The sequence below is a fragment of the Lissotriton vulgaris genome, chromosome 12, assembly GCF_964263255.1.
Source record: "Lissotriton vulgaris chromosome 12, aLisVul1.2, whole genome shotgun sequence".
In the NCBI taxonomy this organism is placed as follows: domain Eukaryota; kingdom Metazoa; phylum Chordata; class Amphibia; order Caudata; family Salamandridae; genus Lissotriton; species Lissotriton vulgaris.
Window position 1 is genome coordinate 742,645,597 of NC_141700.1, and position 24,061 is coordinate 742,669,657.

The following is a 24,061-nucleotide window of genomic DNA, read 5'->3' on the forward strand; positions in this document are numbered from 1 at the left end:
CATCTATTATGACAAACGCCTTAGGGCAAAGTGATGTGTGCACCCTACAAATTGTTACTGTAGTGCCCTGTTGATGATGGTAGGACAATTGCCTGATTGGAAAAGTAGCTCCTCATGCCAGTATTGTGATGACAATAGCCCAATTGGACAAGTGATTTATGTAGTCTTGTGTGAAGCCATGACAAGTGCTTAGTGGCACAGTAATATATGTGATTATGTTCTAATGTGTTCTTGTGGATAATACAAAAGCTATTTTTATTTAACCCTGAGTAGAGTTTCTTTTGTGGTGTGCCTAGTGTGTAAATGTAAATTGATACTTGTATAGCGCACTACTCACCCGCAAGGGTCTCAAGTCGCTTGTACGAATACCGCTGTGAAACCCATCCTGGCTTTCCCTGTGAGGCGTCCACTCCTGGGCACCCCCAAGGTGAAGGCCAGGCATCCTTAGCGTTGTGGGGGCCGTTGTGGAGATTAAGAAAGCTATTGCCCAGAGTTGCAGAGTGGGACTCCATGATTGGAATAGGCACCGAGGCGAGAATGATCAGATCTGTGGAATTTTGAGCCCAAGACCCGCCGAGGCGGGGAATTGAACCCTGGTCCCGGGCTAGACCTCTGCATCAGGGTCTGCCGCTCTACCCATTGAGCCACACTTCTCCACTTGTGTCACTGCTGTGTGAGTGTGTTGCGCAAATGCTTTACGTATAGCCTCCGGTATAGGCCTGACTGCTCTGCTAATCTACCAAAGCGGTAGGAGGGGTTATCTTCAACGTGTAACTCCCTTGCCCTGACTAGAGTGATGGGTTCTGCCAGGCTTAGGTGCATTCCCTATCCAACCAGAATCTCAATTATACCTATCTATAAAAAGGGAGCTAGACAATTTCCAAGTAATTATTGGCCTATATGTCTCATTCAAAACATCCAAAAGACTTCAGTTAGCAACTACAGATACAATTATGGAATGAATAAAGTCTGAAAAAGTTCTCTTGCACTATCAGGTAGGTTTTATGGCCTAGATAAGTATGATTGCTCAAGTCCCGTGGTTCTTGTCTATGAAATGGAAAATTGCTGATGTTGATCGGGCTGCTTTTTGTAGAATTATTTGTTCTGTGGTCTGCTTTTGACCTTTTCTCATGAACAAACCTTTAGGAGGTGTAGGTGGGGTTCCTGATGGTTTGCTCATGTTAATCCAGCAATTGTACACAGGAAATGAAGCTAAAATAAGATGGGCTCCAGACTAGGAGACCACAGAGGAAATTCCTATTCCCAGAGGTGTGCGCCAGGGCTGTGTCCTGGCCCTCACTCTCTTTTTGGTATTGATTAATTGTTGTTTCTCATCTATCCAGGATTACGAGAATGATGCAAGCAATTGGACTGGATGAAGGTGCCACATTTGCTATTCGCGGATGATACACCGTTAATCCTGAAAACGGCACAGGGCTTAAATATTCTGCAGTAAAGGGTTACTTTGCTATACAAAGTCAAGGCTTAGAAATATACAGCAGCAAAACTAAATATATGACATTTAGCCCACAGAAAAGAACCTGAGGGAGGGTTTCTCTAGAAGGCATATCATTAGACAGGGTCTTTGAGTTAAATTATTTAGGGGTCGGATTCAATGACACCAACTTGGTCTTGCCAAATTGAAAAAAGCTTATTGACATTGAAACATAGTGCTGGATCAATTATTAGAGTGGCCAACAGGGCCTCTTCTCACCCGATCTCTCCAGCACTGGGGATAGACAAGGCTCAAGCATATGGGGTGGCTTTGTATGAGCAAGACTTGTCGAGTAATCTTGATGAATTAGCTTTAAGAGAAAATTATTTTATAAAAGCCCTTCTGAGACTCTCAAAGAGTGCCTCATTGCTCCTGTTAAGTTTTGATTGAAACCTTAGACATTTCTCAGACATTGCCTGCATGAACGAATTTTGTAATGGGTCAGACTATGGATGGTAGAAGACCTTGAGCCATATGGAGATTGTGTCAGGGAGCTACTGGTAAATCATCGAGTCCAGACAATACCCTGGCTCACGCATATAAATACCTGGTTGACTGGGCTAGTACTGAGAGAATACTGGCTATCCCTGCTACAATTCCAAGTAATGCCAGTGAAATTATTCATACTCACTATTGTGATTTTGTGTTTTGTTACAACGTTTCAGCAGTGGTTCCAGGAACTTTAACAGATACACACCTGCCTTCTAAATGTGCCCGGAAATCAGGGTATTCATGCATTTTCTATCAATCTTCCAACATCACAAGCACTTTTTTTCAACTTCAGGTTAGGGGTTTTAAGATTATCTTCCTTTACTAGTTCATGGTTTCTGTTTCTACCTTAAGTCCCATGGGCTAAAACACTCTGGAAAATGATGAATATTTATTATTTTGCTCTAGCTCTTATACAAAGCAGTGGACCTGTTCGATTTCTACCCTCTTTCGGTTATTTGGGCCTGTAGGCAGACGTCATACATTAAGAATCTGCAAGTCAGATATATTCGGTTTCAAAGTATTTAAGAACTATCTTAGATATAGATGTCTTGGTGAGAATAATGTTAGAAGGCCATATATCTTGATTCCTTTAATGTTTTACCTGTTTTTATGTGTTGTGTATTTCAATTTCAATTAAGTTGGGAAATACGAGAAGCACTTTCCAATTTGCTTGGTATTACAACAGCTGCTTGGAGGGCACAATGGACCCAGTTTTGAGTCAATTTCACACTAAGGTGCCTGTCTTCTGGTATTAGAGGTAGTGTGGAGGCTTATTGAAATTCCAGGTGTCTTAAATGAATGATTGAACCAAAATCCTAAATTGTTGGAATATGCACATTAATGAACTGTCGTCTTATGTTGTGTGTTTTATGTATTTTTATTGTTTAAACTGTACCTTTATGGTTCTTGAACACAAATAAAGTTCATTATGAAAGTAATCGTTATTCTGCATTTAATTGTGGCTGTTTTGACTTTCAGATGCAATAGAGTGCTCAAAGTGTCCAATGAACCACTGGCCCAATGGAAACCAAGATGGCTGCCTTCCCAAGGAAATGGAATTTCTGTCCTTTCAAGAGCCATTAGGGATGGTCTTGGCAATAATGTCCATAGTCCTTTGCCTTGTTCCTTCTGTCATTCTTGGACTGTTCATATTATATAAGGACACACCTGTCATAAAAGCCAATAACCGCTTTGTCAGCTTCGTTCTTCTTTTGGCTCTGGCTATGTGTTTTTTATGCTCTTTGCCATTTATTGGTTATCCGAGTAAAGGAAAGTGCCTTGTTCGTCAAACTACCTTTGGCATCTCTTTTGCTCTTTGGGTCTCATGCATCTTAGCAAAAACCATTATGGTGATCATTGCTTTCAATGCCACCAAACCCAACAGAGACTTAAGGAGGTGGTTTGGACCACACTTTTCATACACAGTCATTATTGTTTGTACTGTCAATCAGATTATTTTGTGTGCGGCTTGGTTAATTGTCTCCCCTCCTTTCTCAGAGCACAACACCTATGTACAACCTGGAAAAATTATCATTGAATGCAATGAGGGGTCCTCCATAGCTTTCTGGTGCATGCTGGGATATCTTGGGCTTCTGGCAACTAAGAGTCTCATAGTGGCTTTCTTGGCAAGAAAGCTGCCTGACAGTTTCAATGAGGCCAAATTTATCACTTTCAGCATGCTTGCATTCTTGAGTGTTTGGCTCTCTTTTATTCCGGCTTACCTCAGCACCCGTGGCAAGTATATGGTGGCCATGGAGGTCTTTGCTATTTTGTCTTCCAGTTTTGCCTTGGTCTTTAGTATTTTTATGCCAAAATGTTACATCCTATTGTTAAGACCAGAAATGAACACCAGACAATATTTGATGGGCAGGCAATCAGCCAAGAAAGATTGCTAAAAATAGGAGTTTCAACTGGTAATGCAAAGTCAACTGTTCAGTTCGAATTTTGTCCTATATATAGAAATAAAATTACACAGCACCAGCAACATCGGAGCCCGTTTATATCCTCAAGATATGGATTGCATTGGGAAGTGATAACGCATATAATACACATATATACATATAATACACATATATACATATAATACATATATATACATATATATACATATATATATATATATATATATATATATATATATATATATATATATATATATATATATATATATATATATATATATATATATATATATATATATATATATATATATATATATATATATATATATATATATATATATACACACTGAAAATCAGGTACGGATCACAGCATGGCGCTTTTAGACCGGGATACCCTGGTCTTGATCTATGGGTTTTTTTCAATTGAAAAAAAATATATATATATATATATATATATATATGTGTATATATATATATATTGACAGAAAAAAACATAGGTTTTAGGCCATATATAGTTAGGGATTTGCATTTACAAAACCTTATTTTACTCGCATAAAACCATTGAAATTCGCATATATAGTTAGATGCGCTAACTATATATCGCGCACCCGCAATCCACTGCTGATGATGTCACATATTACATCATTCATGACATGGTCAGTGACATCACTGATGACATCACTGATGACATCATCCAGTGGCTGTCTGTTTCTGTAAAGTTAAAATATGTCTTACATATTGAAGAATGAGTGGATGTATAAGTGTCTGGATGAAGGATTTAGTAGGTGCATGACTGACTGTATGAGAGAGTGATTAAATGTGTCCCACTGAGTGCATGGGTTAGTGACTAAACTATCCTAATTTGTGCATCATTATATCTGTTGTTCTATGAACTGCTGCATGTGTTGATCAGTAGCTATATGAGTAACTGTATGGGTTATTGATTGGTTGCCCAAGTATTTGTATGGGAGAGTGAGTGTGTGTGTGGGGGTGGCTGGGAGGTGTGTGACTCTGTGCATACATGTGTGAACAGTTTATTCACTAGATCTATGGGTTCAAAACTGCATGTGGAAACAGCTGTATGGGTGGTTGACTGTGTACGAGTGTATTGGTGAGTGAATGGATATCTCAGTGCTACATGTCAAAGTAAGTACATATGTAAAACACATTACATGTGAAAGTTCACATATATAAATTACTGTGCATAAGAGCCAGTGAATGTGTGAGTGGCTGTATGGATCATTGTGAACTTGTATCAGGGATTGTATAAAAGAGTAAATATGTGTTAGTATATGTTTGAATAAGTAAGGTGTGTATAACTGTATAGTTGAGGATATGGAGGTGTGATTGATTCAGTGCATGACTGACTAGGTGTGTGAGTAACTCCATGGATGAGTGACAGTCTGTGAGTGTCTGTTTACTCTGAGTGTATCTAAGGTTATATTAGAGTCTGAAGAGGTTGATCGTATTATCACATGATTGATGTCATCAGTGATGTTGTCAGTGATGTCATTTGAGTTGTCATCAGTGATGTCATTTGAGTTGTCATCAGTGATGTCATCAGTGATGTCACTGACCATGTCATGAATGATGTAATATGTGACATCATCAGCAGTGGATTGCGGGTGCGCGATATATAGTTAGCGCATCTAACTATATATGCGAATTTCAATGGTTTTATGCGAGTAAAATAAGGTTTTGTAAATGCAAATCCCTAACTATATATGGCCTAAAACCTATGTTTTTTTCTGTGAATTTCAATGTTTTTTTAATACCAAATATCAAATGCTGTCAAATGTCAAGTACATGATAGGTAAAAACATTTTCGTGTTTATGCACGCTGATGTGCTTTGAACGCTGCCCCCCCCTCTTTTCTCTTAGCAGTACTCTCTCTTTGCAGATAGTGAAGGGTAGTTAACGAAGGCCTTTGCCCCCGTTGTAATCCGTCGTGCCTGCTTCTCTCTCTATTTGATTGATTGCTATCCAAGAATTTACTGTTTTAGAATTGGTTCTCTTTGGTTCATTCTGTATTTACAAACAAGCACAGAGTCGCAATACTCTGTTTAGTCGTTGCAGATAGTGAAAAATAGTTTAAAAAAACAAAAGGAATCGAGCAAAATCAGTAGGCCACTAATGGGATCTGTTTTTGACCTCGCTAAAATAGAAACATTAAGAACAACCCCTCATGAGAAATACGAAACTAGTAAGATGAACTTAGCTCCACACCATGATGGCTGCAAGACAGCTCGACTCTGCCGCCCACCCCACCCAAAATAACGACAAACCCTATGCAAATATTATAAATATATACAACACACCAGCAAAGTAACAGGGTAAAACATTTTATTAAATAACTATTTACATAACTATTTTATACTTTTTGTTGCCCGATCCGGCTAGCTCAATCGATCGAGCATGAAACTCATGCACTCTGATAGCAAGCGTTGCTGCTGATGCTATGCAGACCAAAACTGGTTTTCAGTTTGTACATTCTTCTACATTTTTCCATCCAAGGCTGGTTGACAGTTTGTAGAACGATGGCTTCAGATTTTCAACATACGGTGTGGTGGCGCGGACTGGGAGGGGGGCGCTTGGCTCCTGCCCCCTCCCCAAGTAAGATTTTCATACGTGAGTGTACGTTCATGGTTTTGGTCCCTGAGTTGCTTCGATGTCACTGCCATGCTCAAATGGCATAAGTCCTGGATGTTGGGTGTCATAGTTCAGAGTTCTGAGCAGCGCTTGTAACACTGTCTGAAGCTTATTTGCACCTACTGCAGCTTCACTATTCTCAAAGTAAGTGAGGGCCGTTTGTGGACCTGACTGCATTGTTAAACAATGTGATGCGGTGCCTCCCTGAACCGCTTGACGGAGGCCCCCGAGGGGCGGTGAGATGGCACTTAGCTCCTGCCCCCTCCCCAAGTCGTGTTGCCCTGGTGTTGCCTGAGATCGCAACCCCGACATAGGCGGCCGGCTCCCGGGTCCGGCGGAACTTTTTGCCTTTTGATGACTCTTCCATTCTGGACCTTGTCCCACAATCCGTTTGACCTGAAGACACGCTGTAGTGGGGCGCCCCTTTACCGTTTCAGTTGCCATTCCGCCCGCTTTTGCTACACTGTGCCTCTTCCGCCATTCAGCTGTTTACCGCCCGCTCTTGCGACTACAGCGTCTCGCTCACCATGTAGTTGAGTTGCTCCCGCTCTTGCGATGCAACGATAGGCGGCTGCCACAGGACTCTCAAAATGGCGGCCGGCTCTTCAGATTTGGGCGTGGTCCACTAAAATGGCCCTGGGACACCTTGGAACTCGGACGCTTGCCTGATAGGGCTTGGGTCCCATTCTCGAAAGCGTCCCCTCAGCCTTGAAGATTCTACAAAAGTCTTGGGGGCCCCCGACTCCCGCAGGCTTCTGGTGGGGAGCGGCTGCCATGATTGCTCGTGGAATGGCCACGACTGAGCTACGAGATGGTGGTGCTCTCATGCTGACGCCAGCTTCAGTCTGAAACATCCAGAAACACTGTAGACTACCAATTCGATCAGTTCCGGTAGCGCCCCAACATGACCCGGTACAGAAGAACTTGCCCTCCCCTCTTTGACTGATGGTTCTTGTTGCCTGTCCCTTCTGTTGTCATTTAACAGAACTTTTTAGACTGCTGAAAGGGGTTGTGTTCCGAACGCTGGTTGGTGGAGACATTTTGACTATATTCTGGACCTACGTTGTCGCGTAATGCGTTATATGACACGCCGCGTTAGCGCACCCGGAAGTGCTCCGGTGCGCGAAGCGCAGCTTCCCGGAAGCGATCCGGGGCGCGGCGCGCAGCGCGTAACGTAAGCATAACAGGTCATGTGACTTGTTAATAAAACTTTTCATTGGTTCATTTTACTTTTGTTATTTTAATGATGAAAGGCTTGGTCATATGAGCTGAAAATTACGCTTTTTATTGGTTTCGAACATTATTTTTTCTTAAACATATATGTTATAATGTTCCAGGCTAATGTACTTTCCCGGAAAATTTACAACTGTCCTGCAAGTAAAATATATTCCTTTTTCGAGAAAAGGGGCGTTTCTTCGTCCCATGACGGAGCCGTTGAGTAAAAGAGGCTCGGCCTGCTGTCTTAGTCGCCGATACGCCTGATTATCAGATTCTTATCGATCACTTTATGTTGCAGGAGTGGAAAACACAACTGCCCTTGACCATTTATCTTTACTGCGTTCCTGCGTATTATACCTTTTATCCGTCATGTAATTGGACTGCTTTATTTCACTTGCCTTTTACTGATTCGAAAACAGTGACTAAAATTAAAAACTTTACCAATGTAAATACTACTACCATGTTTTGTTTTAAAAACCTTTATTGTGAAAATGTCAGTATACAAATACGGGCCTATTACCACGTGGGCCGGCCACGGAGCAAACTGAAATCGTATATGATGAGGAGACATTTACATAGTAGAGGAACGTAACGAGCGGGCCATTAGGTTGCAAGAACTAAGGTGTCTAACAGTTGCGGAATCGGTGGACGTACATTTTGTAATTAAAATACGACAGGGCCACTTTCAATAAAATTATCTAGATATACATTTGCGGGCAAGTACCATGGGTGACGTTAATTCGAACTTTCAATAGTACAGTAATCAATAACACATCAGAACTTAATATCAATAGGGATGTCGAAATATTGAATCAATTCTCGTCCCCGCCCGCCATGTGCATCAAAACTGCATTCATATCTCGTGATATCAAGGTTGTTTAACCAGTACACAACAAGGAGTTACGAGTCCCATTTATACCGGCGCCATTTTGGCGAGGCCGGGCAGGTCCAGGATATAGTCAAAATGTCTCCACCAACCATCGGCCAGACCAGAACCCCTTTCGGCCCTTTATGCTACAAGATGGTGTCTTCCATTCAGAAAATATTGTTGGCAGCATTTTGAAAGGAAAGATAAACAGCCGTTCTCCTAGTGAGTCTCACTTTGTTACATTTAGGAAGAATGTTGAAGAGTAGTATGTTGAAAATCTGAAGCCATTGTTCTACAAACTCTCAACCAGCCTTGGATGGAAAAAAAAATCCTGAAGAATGTACAAACTGAAAACCAATTTTTGTCTGTATAGCATCAACAGCAACACTTGACTCAGCTTTGTGTGAAGCAGCCATTTTGATTCAATCAATAACGTCCCCCTGCACACATTCAGGGACCTGGTCGTGTCTTCAGGTCAAACGGATTGTGGGACAAGATACAGAAAGGAAAAGGAAAAAAAGTTCCGCCAGACCCCGGGAGCCGGCCGCCTATGTAATGGGCGATCTTTGGCCACACCAGGGCGATAGTGAAGCTGCAGCAGGTGCAAATAAGCTTCAGACAGTGTTACAAGCACTGCTCAGAACTCTCAACTATGACACCACCTCGGTGCCATCCGGATCTTGGCGCCTTGTGCTGGTTCCGGCCTATTCACACATCGGTCCGCTACTGACACCACCTCACAGGCCAACGGGGCACCCCACGCCGACTTTCGGCGCAGCATTGTAGGATGGCCACACCAGTGCGGCAACTTGCTAAACACCACCTCGGTGTCATACAGATCTCGGCGCGTTGTGCTGCCTTCGGCCTACTGTAGCCGCAAGTGCGAACGCAACTCAACTAGATAGCGAGTGAAACACCAAGGGGCGCCCCACTGCAGCCGAGGAGCCTCCATCTTGGGGGCGACGCACAGCATCACATTGCTTTCCAATGCAGTCAGATCCTCAAACAGCCCCCACTGACTGACGCGACCTCACAGGCCAACGGGGCGCCCCACGCCGACTTTCGGCGCAGCATTGTAGGATAGCCATAACAGTGCAGCAACTTGCTGGACACCACCTCGGTGCCATCCGGATCTCGGCGCGTTGTGCTGCCTTCGGCCTATTCGCACATCGGTCCGCTACTGACGCCGCCTCACGTGCCAACGGATTTTCTACGCTTTTTATAGCCCTATGCCGCATAACAGGTCATGTGACTTGTTTATAAAACTTTTCATTGGTTCATTTTACTTTTGGTTTCCTAATGATGGAAGGCTTGGTCATATGACCTAAAAATAACTTTTCATTGGTTTAGAACATTTTTTTTTCCAAAACGATGAAAGGCCCACCTTGTTTCTGGATGTTTCAGACTGAAGCTGGCGTCGGCATGAAAGCACCACCATCTCGTGGCTCCGTCGTGGTCATTCCGCGAGCAATCATGGCAGCCGCTCCCCACCGGAAGCCTGCAGGAGTCGAGGGCCCCCAAGACTTTTGTAGAATCTTCACGGCTGAGGGGACGCTTTCGAGAATGGGGTCCAAGACCTAGCAGACAAGCGTCCGAGTTCCAAGGTGTCCCAGGGCCATTTTAGTGGACCAGGCCCAAAAAGGAAAGAGCCTGCCGCCATTTTGAGAGTCCTGTGGCAGCCGCCTATCGCTGAACCGCAAGAGTAGGCGCAACTCAGCTGAATGGCGGATTTTGGCACAGTGTACCAAAAGCGGGCAGAATGGCAACTGAAACGGTAAAGGGGCGCCCCACTACAGCACACGAGCCGCCACCTGGGGAGGCCCGTTCACGCCGCCTCCCCCCCCCCTCCCCCGGGGCGCCCCACGCCGTTTTTCAGAGCAGCATTATAGGATACCAAAACCAGTGTGGCAGTTTACTGGACATCACCTCATCACCTGGGTGCCATCCACATCTCAGCCCGTTCTGCTGCCTTGGAACTATTCGCACAACAGACCGCTACTGACAAGGCCTCCCCAGGGACGCCCCACACCATTTTTCGGAGCTGCATTGTAGGATACCAAAAACCAGTGCGGCACCCAGGTGACATCACCTGGGTGCCGTCCAGAACTCAGCTCGTTGTGCTGCCTTGGGACTATTCGCACAAAACACAGCTACTGACCATTGTTGCTTCTTTTTACAAAAAAATGTTTAAATGTGTTTACTGTTTTTGTTGCGTTGTATATATTTATAAGTTATTAAAGTTTTATAATCCTACTACTTTGTTGAAGTGCTATATATTATTAATGTGACACATAATTGTAAAAACTTTGATGTACAAAGAGGCAACCCTGGAATCTTCCGCTTCAGGCTCGGTCCCACACACCCTCACAGTGAGAATCCCCTCCCCAAGCACAATACAGGATGGTTATCAGATAGTAGGAACCCGTATGGTGTGACGGATCTCATGGGGTGGGGGCCTTCATCTACTGTAACTCCTTTGAAGAGGGGTGATTCTCATACATGCCAACATTTCAGAAGAGCAAAGTGGGAGATTTTTTTTAAAAAAATCGGGAGAATGGGGCCTTGAATCGGGTTATTGTCATGTGTGGGCTTTGGAAGTGTGCTGCTGCAGGATCGGACATTTCAAACTCAAATGCACGTTCTTTTTCTTACCTTTCCGAAGCATGGAGCGCAATAGCAGGCAGAGAAAGGGTGATGCAAGTGTTGAACACTGCCTGGCCTGGCAAGTTGCTGGCAGTGAAACCCGCCCGCTCCTGAAACAGGGCACACACACCGCCGCCCCGAGTACTTCACAGATCTTTAAAAGACCATGCGCTTGTTAATGAGGCTTAAATGGTTTATCACCCCTTCTAGAGCCCCTGCATCGGCCCTCTGATGTTTCCTGGAAGAATTAGCACGTTACACAATACCAAGCCCTGTCAGCTGAAACCCCGGAGGAATCGGGTTTTTGCTTGCAGGAATCGGGAGGCGGGAGACTAGCACTGAAATCGGTAGTCTCACGCCTGAATCGGGAGGGTTGGTATGTCTGGATTCTCTACAGCTGGGGCCATAAACTACATCCGCAGGGCTAGGTGATAACCTGGGACCGGCCTGGACAATCAGACACAGAGGAAGAGGAGTGTCAGAGGGTGCGGTAGTGAATAGGGTGAAAGGAAGGTGTCGGGCGGGCACGGGGTGTGATTCTCAGGGAAGAGCAGCGCAGATGGGGGGAGGTTTATGGCCCATGCATGAGAGAGAGAGCGGGGGTGACCAGTGCGTGGGGGAGATGCTTGCGAGGGTGGGGAGCCGTGCTGAGAATCGACGGCGTGCAGAGAGTGGGTCTGGTCAAGGCATCTAAAATGGCTGCCGTGCACGACAAAATTGTGGCATTGGAAAAAAGGCAAGATGGCGCAAACAATGTTTATCAATAAGGATTAATTTATAACAATTATTTTTAACAAAATATTTAATCGCAGTGACAAAATGGCGGTCAACACTTCCTGATTTCCATCGAATCGAACGTTAACAGATGTCACGCAGCAAAAAAATAAAAAACGCTCCTGCACAGCCGCTGGAAGACATGTATCAACATAAATGAGCCTCCTCAGCCACCCTCAGAAAACATAAAGGATCAGGATACGTCTCCCGTACCCCCTTATACCTAGTAGTTTAATTAAATCGAAACACAAAATGGCGAATTCCCATTTCGCTACCAGTTTGCGGCCCGGTTCGCGATCCGGGAAGCGCTTCTACCGTGAAAAATCAAATTTTTTTTATTTTCCCCACGGGACCCTTTAATAACCCCAACATCATTCCTAGGGGGTCAAGAGGGGTCTACCTTGCCCCCTTTCATTAAATTCCCCCTTTGTTTTTCACCTCTTCTTGTCTCTCGATCCTACCGAGAGACAAGATGGCGGCCGCACCGGACTGTTTAGAATGTTGACAGACACCGGAGAGCCAATCAGCATCGCTTCGCAAAGCTCCGTGACGCGAAAAGTACGCGATCTGGAGCGCTATCTGGGACGCTGTCACAGATATATAAATTTTTTAAAACGTTAATTTCTCAAAATCCACTGGAGCACATATATTGAGACCCAGCAAAGGCACATCGGGCTAACAGTCCCTACAATTTTGCCAAGTTTCGTGCAAATCCATTCAGCCGTTCGAGCTAAAAGTGAGGCCAAACGCCCTATGGAAATTAACATGGGAAAACGCGTTTTGGGACCCCCCTTTTTTCTCGGCCCCCCCTTAACGAAACACCCCCCAAATTTTCAGGGGCTGCTCAGAAACAAAATGTGCCATTTTCCTGAAAATTTCAGCCGATTCCGTCCACAAACGCCAAAGTTATTAGACATAGAATTTTCAAAAGTCCCATAGAGAAAAAATCCTAACTATATATACCTACTGGCGATAGCCAGTAGGTAATATATATACATATATATATATATATATATATATATATATATATATATATATATATATATATATATATATATATATATATATATGAATATATTGTCGCTCCAAGGTTGTCCACCTTTGAGTAGCACACGAGCAGCAGCTTGATTTATGTATAGGTGAGGACGGGGATCCGCTTGTAGATGCCGCTCCGTAATGGATCTGCCCGACGTGTTTCGAAGCTCCATATGCTTCTCTTCAGGGGCTTTAACAGAAGCGGTGTGCGCAACCGCTAACTCACTTCTCCATTTTCCATATGACACACCCACCAATGGGAGGCTCAAATGAGACTGCATTATGGGAAGTGTGGTGCGGAAAGCACACAATCAAGTCCTGTATGGACCCCGCAAGTGGGCCCGTCCTCGATCCCGTGTACGGTGTCAGAATGCTCCAGAAGGACTTTGCAGAAGCAGCATAGAAGGCTAGTCCCAATCGCCCCTCCGCCAGTGACCCCGCTTCAAAAGCAGGACTCACTAACAGGGGGAAGAAGGGGAAAGGGGAAGTGGAAGAGAAGAGACTTCTTGCGCTGGGACTTCACTGGCACACTCTGGTTAACCCCGGGCGTCGTCTGACTGGAATTCCTCAAATGCCTAATGCACAGAAATGGGGGAACAGAAATTAACAACCACTACAGTCTACTTACTCTTACACTGTGGGTAAATAAAGAAACTTATCCTACCAGTGAAGCGCAAGGTTTTAGCTACTCTTCTTGTGGAAGAAAACTCAGTGAATTCTGGCTGGAAAACAAGGATAACTCAATTACTCTCTCTGTACTGTATTAGACTCTTTCTCTCACTCTCTCTCTCCTATGATAACCTAAGTACCTGAGTTTCTCTTACTCCAGCTGCATATGGGGGTTCTGTTCTTGGCAGTTAGTACAGTTCCACAAGGCGCAAGAATTCAGCTGCTGGCCAAGAGAAATCTTCAACGCGCAAAAAGGTAGCAAGGTAGGAACAAGAGGGAGGAAAGAAAAGGAAAAGCGCAAGGGAGGTTATAGGCCAACTGTCACAGCAACTGTAAGGCAACTGTCTTACTGACTGAAGTTCCAGAACGCCTTCGTAGTTCTCTCTGTCAGCTTACTGCTTTCTCGGTGAAAGTCTTTACTCGACGTTGGAGGAAATATCTGCTTTCCACTCTGCAGCTAAGTCTGTCGATATTCCTCAGAACGTCGACGAATACTGCCAAAAGTTGTTTTCTCCACTGTTTGGGACCTAAGGTTCTCTGAGCGAGACTCTATCCCGCAATATCCGGAAAACTAGGAATTTCCTCAGAACTCTCGTCGTGAATATAGACGCGGAGTCAAAAGGAACAGATGCTTCTTCAGGTAAATCTTCGTTGAAGTGCGCCACACGCAGGTCGCGCAATTCCGAAGGTAAACTAGAGCAAGGCTACACTTAAGGCAAACGTGCGCACCGGCACGGCGGCCATCTTAGGAGGAGCGCAAATACTGAATTGACATTGTACCTAACTGAATACTATATGGAACCAGTAATCACTTCAGGACTATTTACAAACAGGATTCCCTAATAGCCTTAACAAGGGAACCACACATTCACCCGTCTAAGCCTAGCCTGTACTCCAGTTCTTTCTCTACGCTGGGGAATACACGTTGCTGCTAGGCGCTGAATCCTGACAGTACCCCCTCTCAACGACCGATTTATCGGTCTTGGTTTGCTGGGGTAACGGGCATGGAATCTCTTCATTAAATGAGGAGCATCAATGTTAGAATCTGGTTCCCACGATCTATCTTCAGGACCGTAGCCTTTACAGTCCTCCAAATAATGAAGAGTGCCTCTTCTGAACTTGGAGTCAAGAATGTCTTTGACTACATATTCCGCATGGCCTTGAATCTGTACAGGTTCTGGTGGTTTAGTTAAACGTATTTGTGGCTTAGATTTCTGCAACAAGGACACATGAAATACAGGCTGAATCCTTATTGTAGGAGGTAATTTTAATTTCACAGTCAACGGGCTCAAAACCATTTCAATAGAGTAGGGGCCCACAAATCTTGGTTGGAATTTTCTATTCCCTTTCAAACGGAGGTTCTTGGTAGATAGCCAAACTAACTCTCCTACCTTATATTGTGGGGGAGCTCGTCTACACCTGTCAGCAAACCTTTTATAAGAAGTTTTAGCTTTCACTAAATTCTGTTCTGCAGACTTGTGTAATGAATGAATGTCAGAAAGTAAATTCTTAACAGCTGGTACTTGCAATTCTTCTCTAATTACAAAGAGGTTAGGATGACGACCAGAATTTAAATAAAACGGGGAGTAGCCAGTTGACGCACTCCTCGCATTATTACATGCAAACTCTGCCATCCACAACCGTTCTGCCCACTCACCACCCTGATTAATCAAAAACAATCTGAGGTATTGCTCTAACTCTTGATTAACCCTTTCCGTCTGGCCATCGGACTCTGGGTGATAACTGGTGGACAGTCTACTCTCTACATCTAGGCCTTTGAGAAAGGCTTGCCAAAAATGAGAGATAAATTGAGGGCGTCAATCAGAGATCACTAGTTTTGGAACCCCATGGAGTCTCACAATGTTCTCAGTGAAAACCCGAGCTAAGTCTGGAGCTGTTGGGACCCCCACCAGAGGAATGAAATGGCTCATCTTGGAAAATGTGTCTACCACCACTAATATGGTATCAAACACCTTGCTAACAGGTAAATCTACTATAAGATCCATGGAGATAGTATGCCAAGGATGAGGTGGTGTGGGAAGTGGCTGCAAAAATCCCTGAGGAGACTGTCTACTGGGTTTACTTTGGGTACATAAACCACAAGACTGCACATACTCTTTGACATGAGAGGACAACCCAGGCCACCAGAAATATCTTTGCACCAAATCCAGGGTCTTGGAAATTCCCTTGTGTCCCGCTAAAGGGTGATCATGACAAAGCTGCAGTGCTTTCTGCTGAAGAGCCGTCGTGGGAAGATACAGCGCTTCCTTGAAATAGGGTAACTGTTGTTGACAGTGTCTCTCTTTTCCAAGCGAACTCCATTGTTGAATTTCCTCCTGAGTCAGGCTTTTACGAACTTCTTCTTGGAAGTCTGGAATGGAAAGAGTGCAAATGATCTTGGATTCCGGAATGATGGGTTGAGGCTCCACTGCATGTTCACACTCTTCTGTATCCAAGCGAGACAAGGCATCCGCCTTCCCGTTTTTGGGACCTGGACGATATGTGAATACAAAATCGAAGTCTGCAAAGTAAAGAGACCAACGAAGCTGCCGAGGTGTCAAGGTCTTAGCTGTTTTCAAAAACTGAAGATTTTTGTGATCAGAGAATACCGTCACCTTGTGTTTGGCCCCCAACAAATAGTGCCTCCAATCTTCAAAAGCGTCTTTTACTGCCAACAGTTCCTTTTCCATGATGGTGTAATTTAATTCAGCAGAATTTAATTTCCTTGAGCGGTATGCCACTGGGTGCAGTTGTCCAGTTCTTGAATGCCGCTGCAACAGGACTCCTCCCAATGCTTGATCGGAAGCATCCGCCTCCACAAAGAATGGTTCCGCCGGGTCGGCATGAAGCAAAATAGGAGCGGACACAAATTTCTGCTTGAGATCCGAGAAGGCCTTCTCAGTTTCCGAATTCCACTCAAATTGTACTCCTTTTTTCCGCAAAAGAGTAAGTGGGGAGATTAACTGAGAAAAACCTTGGATAAAGCGACGGTAGAAATTGGCAAATCCTAAAAATCTCTGAATCTCCTTGATGTTACATGGAGCTGGCCATTTTTCTACTGCTTGCACCTTTCCAGGATCCATAACGATTCCGAGAGGAGAGATGACAAATCCAAGAAATTCCACCTTACTGACATGAAAGACACATTTCTCCAGTTTCACATACAAATGATGGGCAAGTAGTCGTTCCAACACTAATCGTACATGTTTCGTATGATCCTGCGGATTCTGAGAATAAATCAGAATATCATCTAAATAGATGATAGCGATGTTATCGATCAAATCATTCATTATGTCGTTTATAAAATGCTGAAAAACTGCTGGTGCATTGCACAACCCAAATGGCATTACACAATATTCAAATAGACCAAAACGAGTACGAAAGGCAGTTTTCCACTCATGCCCTTCCTTCATACGGACAAGGTGGTAAGCACCCCGTAAATCCAGTTTTGTGAAAATCTGTGCTTCCTTTATTTGATCCAGCAAAACCGAAATCAAAGGCAAAGGGTATCTGTTTTTGATGGTTACCTGGTTCAGTGCTCGGTAATCAATGCAAGTTCTCAGGCCTCCCTCTTTTTTCTTAGGAATGAAAAACAAAGGGGAAGATACCGGCGACTGTGAGGGTCGAATGAATCCATTGGCAAGATATTGATCCAAGTATTCCTTGAGGTGAGCATTCTCCGTTTCGGTCAACGCATAAATTCGACTACAAGGGAGGCTGGCTCCTGGTTCTAAGTCTATAGCACAGTCATATGAGCGATGAGGAGGTAAGGTTTCTGCTTCTTGCTCACTAAACACTGCTCCCAAATCTCGATATTCTACAGGAATATCAACAGAGGTGATCACTCCGATAGATTGTCCTCCAAATGACAGAAGAGAAGCTTTAGTGGGTTCTTCTACTTGTTCATGAGGCCCATAACAATGTTCAGAACAAAAAGGTGATTGCATGCTTACTGTACGCCTCTCCCAATCAATTGTGGGATTGTGTGTGGTCAACCAAGGTAGACCCAAAATTAATTGGAACTGGGGTGCGTCTATTAAATTGAATTGAAGAGATTCCGAATGACCATCAGCCTGAATCAATGTAATTTCTACTGTGTGACTGGTGATGGGACCAGAGGTCAAATTGGAGCCATCCACTGCTCTCACCGGTTCTTGTTTCTCCTTGCGAATAGCTTTAATACCCATCCTACGAGCGTATTTTATGTCGCAAAAATTTCCAGTAGCCCCTGAGTCAATCATAATAGCCACTCCAGAAATCTGCGTCTCTTGGAAACGAATGGTCACTTGTAAAATTACATGCGGGGTCAAGGTTTGCAAAGTGTTCAAAATGGAATGAGAAACGGGAGTCATCTTATCCTCTTCTACCACCAGAGCGACTCCGCCAACTGATGGTTGGTCTCGTTTCCCTTCACTGGAATTTTGGGCCGCTTAGTGCATTCTTTCACAAAATGACCCGGGCCACCACAGTACAAACATAATTTCTTTAGTCTTCTCTGTTCTTTTTCTTCTTGACTCAAGGGTCCTCTGACCGCACCAATCTGCATCGGCTCTACCTCTGAAGTTCCTCCTGATCCTTTCTCTAATCGAGTTCGATCAAAACGAGGTATCGGAACTTTCCAATCCTTCCTTCTTTCACCCTTACGCTCAGATTGGCGGAAATCCAACTCTAAAACCAAATCCACCAACGCAGACAGTTCTGTAGGGCGATTTGGGACCTGAGCTAAAGTATCCTTAATTTCGTCTCTCAACCCTCTGTAAAATAGCGCCGCTCTCTTTTCTTCTGGCCAATTAGTTTCCAAAAGCAATTTATTAAATTGTGTCAGATACGAAATCAAATCCTTAGATCCGTGGCGCAGTTCTAGCAGTTCATTATCGGCGGCCTGGGAAATCCTTCTCCTATGAAAGATTCTAAGGAATTCACTCTTAAAACGATCAAAATCGCTAAGCAGGGGATCATCCTTACTAATCAAAGGCATGGCCCAATTTGCTGCATCCCCACCAAGAGAGGAAAGGATAAACGCTACCCTGGATTGAACATTAGGAAAAAGGGTGGGTCTACACATGAAATGTAAGGAACACTGAGTGAGGAAAAGCTGAGCCTTCTGGGGATCCCCCGTGAATCTTTCAGGAGCTGCTAAGGGTATTAACGGAGAAACAGAGTGAATAACCTGAGCTACGGTCTTGGGATCAGAACTGGGATTACTGACACTGGGTAAAGGAATACTCTGAGTTGGATTACCCATAACCAGACCATCCACCTTCTGTGCCAGCACTCTATTCTCCTCACGAACTGCACCTAACTCTCTTTGAATTCCCTCTAGTATGTCACCCAGGGTCTTCATATCCACCCCTTCAGCCATACTGCTCGGGCGAAGGAAATTACGTGGGCACTTCAAACTGTCAGAATGCTCCAGAAGGACTTCGCAGAAGCAGCATAGAAGACTAGTCCCCATCGCCCCTCTGCCAGTGACCCTGCTTCAAGAGCAGGACTCACTAACAGGGGGAAGAAGGGGAAAGGGGAAGTGGAAGAGAAGAGACTTCTTGCGCTGGGACTTCACTGGCACTGTCTGGTTAACCCCGGGTGTCGTCTGACTGGAATTCCTCAAATGCCTAATGCACAGAAATGGGGGAACAGAAATAAACAACCACTACAGTCTACTTACTCTTACACTGTATGTAAATAAAGAAACTTATCCTACCAGTGAAGTGCAAGGTTTTAGCTACTCTTCTTGTGGAAGAAAACTCAGTGAATTCTGGCTGGAAAACAAGGATAACTCAATTACTCTCTCTGTACTGTATTCAACTCTTTCTCTTACTCTCTCTCTACTATGATAACTTAAGTACCTGAGTTTCTCTTACTCCAGCTGCATATGGGGGTTCTGTTCTTGGCAGTTAGTACAGTTCCACAAGGCGCAAGAATTTAGCTGCTGGCCAAGAGAAATCTTCAACACGCAAAAAGGTAGCAAGGTAGGAACAAGAGGGAGGAAAGAAAAGGAAAAGCGCAAGGGAGGTTATAGGTCAACTGTCGCAGCGACGGTAAGGCAACTGTCTTACTGAATGAAGTTCCAGAACGCCTTCGTAGTTCTCTCTGTCAGCTTACTGCTTTCTCTGTGAAAGTCTTTACTCGACGTTGGAGGAAATATCTGCTTTCCACTCTGCAGCTAAGTCTGTCGATATTCCTCAGAACGTCGACGAATACTGCCAAAAGTTGTTTTGACCACTGTTTGGGACCGAAGGTTCTCTGAGCGAGACTCTATCCCGCAATATCCGGAAAACTGGGAAACTAGGAATTTCCTCAGAACTCCCGTCGTGAATATAGACGCGGAGTCAAAAGGAACAGATGCTTCTTCAGGTAAATCTTTGTTGAAGTGCGCCACACGCAGGTCGCGCAATTCCGAAGGTAAACTAGAGCAAGACTACACTTAAGGCAAACGTGCGCAACGGCGGAGGAGCGCAAATACGGAATTGACATTGTACCTAACTGAATACTATATGGAACCAGTAATCACTTCAGGACTATTTACAAACAGGTTTCCCTAATAGCCTTAACAAGGGAACCACACATTCACCCGTCTAAGCCCAGCCTGTACTCCAGTTCTTTCTCTACGCTGGGGAATACACGTTGCTGCTAGGCGCTGAATCCTGACATGCGGCTGCTGTTTTACTTCCGTGACCCCCAAGGATGACGGGGTGGTGCATACTCCGCGGCTGGACGGCCGCGTATAAATTGTTGCTCCAAGGGAGTCCACCTTTGAGTAGCCCATGAGCAGCAGCTTGATTTATGTATAGGTGAGGACGGGGATCCGCTTGTAGATGCCGCTCCGTAATATGTGACGTCATCAGCAGTGAATTCCGGGCGTGCAAGTTATAGTTAGCTGAACTAACTATAACGGGGGAATTTCACAGGTTTTGTATGAGTGAAATGTCCAGCTAACTATAACATGTGTGAAACCTATGGTTTTTTCAGTGAATATATATATATATATGTATATATATATATATATATATATTACTCCAAATGCCCCGCAGTTATATATATATATATATTCACTGAAATAACAATAGGTTTCTGGGGTGTTATAGTTAGCTGGGCATTTCACTCGTACAAAACCATAGAAATTCCTCAGATATAGTTAGATCTGCTAACTATAACTTGTACCCCTGCAATGCACTGCTGATGACGTCAAATATTATTTCACTCATGACATGGTCAGTGACATCACTGAAGACATCACTGATGACATCTCAAATGACATCACTGATGACATCAGTCATTTTTGGGAGTATCAGTATGAGTGTCTGTGTGGTTTGGTGCGGGTATTACTTAGTGCATAGATGTGTGAATGAGTGAATCACTGTGTGTATGTGTTGAAGACAGCATGTGTGCAGGACTGAATGGGTGGATCAGTGTGTATATGGGTGTGTTGGTGAGTGAATGAATGTCTCAGTAGTGTCTTTATGAGTAACTACATATGTTTTAAACTAGTATATGTGAGTATTAGTATATGTAAGTGAGTATATGTGAGAGCGTAAGATTGTTTAAGAGAGTACGTATGTGTTAGTTTCTGTAGAAGTAACTGTGGGGGTGTATGTATAATTGTATATGCTAGTAAATGAATGAAGAATACTTTCTTTCCATGTGTGACTTTGTGTATGAGTAACTCTGTGGATGAGCGGTGGTGTTTAGAGTGTATTTATAGGTGTATGAGTACAAATGATGAATGAGTGCATGTATGAGAGACTATATAGGACTATTGTTGAATGAGTGGATGGGTGTTCACTAGAATTAGTGAATGGGTATGTTGCAACTGGTATTGGTGTGTCTATTGTTTTGAAACTGTTAGTTTGAAATTTAGAGTGTGTGTATCAAAGGTTATATTTGGGTGAGAGGAGCTCTGTCACTCTATCACAAGGATGATGTCATCAGTGATGTCATTTGAGATGTCATTGGTGATGTCATGAGTGATTTCACTGGCCATGTCATGAGTGATGTAATATGTGACGTCATCAGTAGTACATTGCGGGGGCGCGAGTTATATTTATTTATTTATTTATTTATTAATCTTATAGAGCGCGACAGTTACCCGTAAGGGTTTCCCGGCGCTGATTGACAGTGATAGCAGAATAAATCCAAGGGGGAAGTTATTGGGCAAAAATCCAGGTCTTTACAGCTTTGCGGAAGCGGGAGTGACAGTGCTCCACACGTAAGTCCAGGGGAAGGGAATTCCAGAGTTTGGGTCCTAAAGTGGCAAAAGAACGACCACCCACTCTGGAAAGCCTGAACTTAGGCACACAGAACAGGTGTTGGGAAGAAGAACGGAGAGAACGTGCAGGTACATAAGGTTTAACAAGGGATTGGAGATAGATGGTGGCGGCTCCAATTTTAATCTTATGCATAAAGCATAATGCCTTAAATTTCACCCGGTTGTCAAGATCGAGCCAATGCAGTTCCTTGAGGCGTTCAGTAATTGGATCGTATTTCCGACAACCACAGAGAAGCCGTGCGGCGTCATTCTGAACTAGTTGGAGACGGCGCATGACCGCCATGGTAGCCCCCAGATAGAGCACGTTCCCGTAGTCCAATCTAGAGGTCACCAGGCCGTCACAACAGATCTCTGGGTGTCAGCCATCTTAGAATAGTAAAACAGGTGGCTGCAACTTTATTGGCCTGATCTTTCATCGATAGATCCCTATCGATAAGGACCCCAAGATTACGTGCTCGCTCAGAAGGAATGGGTAAGTCGCCCATGGTCGAAGGCCAGTGTCTCGAACTCCATAGATCAGGCTTATTACCAAAGACAAGCACCTCCGTCTTGTCGCTGTTTAGTTTGAGAAAATTGCGGCTCATCCAACGAGAGATATCGCTAAGGCCTGTTTGCAAAGATGAAGGCGAGGAAGGATCAGCTTGGGATAGGGAAAACACAATCTGGGAGTCATCAGCGTAATTAAAGATATTAAGACCAGAGTGATGTGCAATATGTGCCAGAGGAACAACATAAAGATTGAAAAGAAGAGGACTAAGGATAGAACCCTGGGGCACACCATGTGGAGAAAGGTAGGTGTTGGAAGTAGATGTGTTTGAAAAGATTTGAAAAGTCCGAAAAGTGAGAAAAGACGAGAACCAGTGTAAGGCTTTATCACAGATGCCAAAAGAGGCAAGGTTGCTGAGAAGGATACTGTGCGAGACAGTATCGAAGGCTGCACTGAGGTCAAGCAATATCAGTGCAGCCGTTTCACCTCGATCTAGTAGTAGGCGAAGATTCTCAGTTACTCCTAATAGAGTGGTTTCAGTGGAGAAGCCCTGACGGAAGCCTGACTGGGAAGGATGAAGAAGATTGTTAGTGGTGACGAAACGTGATAGATGTAAATGAATGTGCCTTTCCAAAATTTTAGAAAAAGCAGGCAACAGCGAAATAGGACGAAAATTGGAAGCAACATTGGGATCCGCAGTAGGTTTCTTCAGTAGCGGAGTCACCATTGCATGCTTCCAGCGGTTGGGAACCGTGGCTGAGTCAAGAGAAGAATTAAGTAAGGTACAGATCACGCTGAGTTGAGGGAGCTCTAGCTTACGTAAAATAGAAATTGGTAGGGGGTCCATGGGGGAACCCGATTTAATATTGTTTAGAATCTCCAATAGGGTAGTAGGTAAGAGATCAGGCCAAGTCGTCAATGAGGCCGAGGGTGGACAAGAAGTAGTGGGGGACGGACAAAGAATGGCATTAGATTTATCATGGGCTGCTATGTCTTGGTAGATTTTATCAATTTTGGACGTGAAGTACTGGGCAAGTTCGTCACATTTCTTGCTAGAAAGAGGTGGGGGTATTGCAGTGGTCTGTGAACCAGCAAGATCTTTTACTACATTAAATAAAACATTGGACTTGTTCATGGCTTCAGTGATCAGGTTGTTGACATAGGCGGCTCTGGTATGAGCACAAGCCTTGTGATAAAGTTTCAATTCTGTTCTATACGTAAGTCCAGCGGTGATGGAGTAGTCCTTCCTCCAGGCACGTTCTAGTCTTTTACATTGGGATTTAAGTGAACGAAGGGTTCCATTGTACCAGAGTTATAGTTAGCTCAACGCAAATATTTTTATGTCTCAATACTATATGTAAATAACTTTAAAGTGTATATAAGAGCAAGACATAATCTAAACTATTTTTAAAAATCACATATTTACACTTGTTATAAAGTTACATTACATATTTTCGGGAAGACCCGTCGGGTGCACCCATGTGACTTCAAAAGAAAGCATTCGATTGGTTTACAAAGTTTTCTTTCTAGAATTTGAAGGACTCGCTCCCTTTTTTTTTCCTTG